Raw genomic sequence first — 3,543 nt, 5'->3', positions numbered from 1 at the left:
CGGCTCCCCAGGACGTGCCCACAGCCTGATTCACAGGCACCTCTGAGCCAGGAGCCAGCGAGAATCAAGCTCCACCCAGGGCAGAGGGTGAGTAAGAGCAGGAGAAAGGCAAACTCTGGAGAGTTATTCCCTCCCCAGGATTGCAGGGGAGCCAAAGATAAGGGCTGTGCATTCCTGAGCCGCAGGCTGCCTCTCCCTTCCCGTCTGCGTGGAGCCTGTCGGACCAGCTCGGGCCTGGCCGGCGGAGCAAGCCAGGAGCTCAGCACCGGCGATGGGGCAGACCCTGCTGCACGGCCCGGCCCTGTGCATGCAGCTCAGCAGCCTCGTGGGCTCGGCAGGACACGGGCTCTGCTCTGGGGAGGGTCTGATCTGGCGAGGGAACATGGGATCTGCTCCGGGCAGGGGACATGGGGCCCGCCCTGGGGAGGGGACACGGGGTCTGCTCTGGGGAGCCCATGCTGGGAGGGGATATGGGCTTCACTCTGGGCAGAGGACACGCGTCTGCTCTGGGCAGGGGACACAGGATCCGGTCAGGGGAGCCTGTGCTCGGAGGCTGCGGCAGGGCCTGACTGTCTGGGCAGCTGCAAGCTGGCAGCAGGAGGGTGCGGGGTGCCAAGCCCATGGCCTCCCTCTTCCATGGGGCACGGTGGGGGCAGCATTGAGGGGGCAGCACCACTGGGCCCTCATCAACCTGATCCCAACAGGCCTCAGTCCATCCAGCCCTGCAGGCAGAGGGCACCGGTCTGGGGCCGCCTGCCCACGCCATGAGGCACCGGGCCCCGCCAGGCCCAGGAGGCCGGCCGGGCTGTGGGTGCCGGCAGAGAAGGGTTAAGCGAGACGCCCGCAGCCCCGGGTGTGGCAGCTGCTGCTGCTTCTCCCTTCATGTTCTATCGCAGGCCCTGGCGGCCGTGGGGCGCTGCTGGGTGCCGCGAGGGCGCGGCGGGAGGCGGCGGCGGCTGCGCCGTGACTCAGCCTGGGCAGCCCGGTCCGGGCAGGCACCATGTTGCCGAGGCGGCGGGGGCCACGGTGCTGCCTGCCAGGCCGCGGCGGCCCTGCCGTGGCCTCGTCCTGCCAACGCCTGCCCCAGAGCTGTGGGGACACGCGGAGGCCCTGCGGCAGGAGGTCCTGCAGCAGGACGCGTGCAGGAGGCGCCCACGCTGCTGGAGGCCGAGCCACGAGCGCCATGGGCAGAGCGGGTGCCCGCTGGGCCGCGTGTCCCGTGCACTGCGCCCCGCAGCAGCGCGTCCTGCTGCATGTTCATGTGCCTGCTTGGTAAATTAGGATACGCATGATAAAAAGGAGCTCAATATTAAGGTGCCGAGGTGGGTTCCTCAGAATTCGGAAATCACCAGCTGAAGGTTGCCTGAGGATCACAAATCTGTTATCTCTTTCCAGCCCAATGCATATGCATCATGTAGCAGCTTTCAGTTATGTATTTTCTGGAGTGTTTGCTCTGTGCGCACTTGTTTCATTAAGCACAAAGGATGGAGAGTATCAAATGAGGAGGTAACTGGTCGATATACTGCTTTTAATCATCCTTTACTGTGTTGCCCCGGGCGTTACTCACCATATGCTATTTAAACACCACACGGAATAGTGTTATTAACCCAGGTAGGTGTTGCCATGCTGTTCACCAGCATGCTACTGGAATGCTTTGCAAATATTAATTAACTTCTCAGAACTCGATTGGGCTGTAATGGTGTGATTATGCCCATTTTGAAGGAAAGGAACTGAGGCAGGAATGTTAAGTTTAAAATGGCCCCCTCACTTCCAGTGTTTTGTCCAAGATTTCTGTAATCACCTTTAATAGTCTCTAGCAGGTGGGAGTGTAAGGCAGTGCATCTCTTTTCACTGATTTTAAGATTATTTAATGAAGAAATTGGCTACGTTCTGTGTGACTGCTTAAGCCCAGCTATTACTACCATCTGCTGCTTTCCTGTTGTGCCTGGGAAGTTGAGTATTTTCATAATTCCCAATGGTATTTTTCTTTCTTAATACCTCCAAATAATGTAAATATGGATAGAAACCTTTACAGATTGCTAGTAGATTACATTTCATTATCTTTTCTCAAACTTTTCTGAAGAGTGTATCTATTTTAACCGTTATTTTTTTCTTTATGTGCTTGTGTGTCCAATTGCTGACCTATGATCTTTATTTCTGTTTCCTAAGCAGAAAATAGCTTTCAAAGTGATGTTCCAGTGATTATTACATTCTTTTGTTTGTTTTTTTGTTTTGTTTTTGTCACTCTTATAATGCTGAGTTTCATGTTTAAAGTTTGACCTTTGACTCGACTCCTTTTTGTGGTTCTCGGAACCTCAGGATGACTAAGATGGCACCTCCACACCTGAGTTTGGGATCCTCGTCTTCCTATTTAGTTTTAGAGGACTTCAAAGCAGGATGGAAGTCTGCAATACAGCCTCTGCATGAATGAATTTCTTTTGTTTTGTTCTGTCATTGTTTCTTCAATCTGCTGCGATACCGCAGCAATGCCATGCACAGGGAAGGAAGGAAGGAAGGGTCTGAAGGCAGATACACAGTGGTGATGATTCAGCAGCCCCCTGACTTCTCTCCCTGTGAACAGAGCACTTCTTGTGTTCACTAGCAGAATGTAGAGTTTGGTTGTGTGAATCTCTGAGATTGGGTCAAGATAATATATCTTCCCCCTTGTCAGAGAATGGGGGAGAGAGGGGGAAATATGAGTAGAGCCCAAAGAAACTGGTGATATTGCAACTAGTGTTTTGGAATGATATGGGAATTTAAGACAGAATTTATCTGACTGAACACTGGTGAACTGGTACATAGGTGTCTGGAATAATTTTTGATAGGATTTCAGTGTCTGGCTTTATAAACCTTTTATTCTGGCTTTATAAACCCTTTATTCTGTAAAGAGGAATGATTTGTAATTCAGCTTTGTAAATTAGTGTAAATTCAATGTGAACTTTGGTTCTAGTTTCTATCAGCAAGCAAGGTCCCATTTGAAGAATTCAGTTTAGCTATGATATTTGAGGAAAATTTCAGTGTCACCTGCCTTCCTAGAACTTAGGGTCTGAAGGAACTGTATCACCCTTCTGCTTCAACCTCCTACATAATAACATCTATTGAATTTAATCTAGTTAATGAATCTAGTAACCTTTGTTTGATTAAAATATTTCTCAACAATGCAACTAAAATAATCACATCACCCAATGCAACTAAAATAATCACATCACCTTACAGTCTTTTCTTCAGCAATTGAAATAAACGGAATTTTTAAAAATCTCTCATTGTGTTTCCCCTCGTCTATTAAACTATATTTGTAGTTCATTTCTGCCCTGTTTCAGCTTTTCAAAGCTAACCTAAATACATGAACACATACCCTATTGCTGTATACGCAAATACATCTATTGAGGAGATCTGACAGTTCACTTAGACTCTTACATGAAAATTATTGAGAAATGCTGATTTTATGAAAGGTATACCTAACTGAGGTGATCTCATTCCTAATGATCTAAAAAGTGTTTTATCATCACACTATGGTATGATGGCATTACTTGTATCCTTATA

The sequence above is a fragment of the Tinamus guttatus genome, unplaced genomic scaffold (genome assembly GCF_059628265.1).
Source record: "Tinamus guttatus ecotype Peru unplaced genomic scaffold, ASM5962826v1 Tinamus_guttatus_pri_ptg000056l, whole genome shotgun sequence".
In the NCBI taxonomy this organism is placed as follows: Eukaryota; Metazoa; Chordata; class Aves; order Tinamiformes; family Tinamidae; genus Tinamus; species Tinamus guttatus.
Note: the sequence above shows the minus strand (reverse complement) of the source record.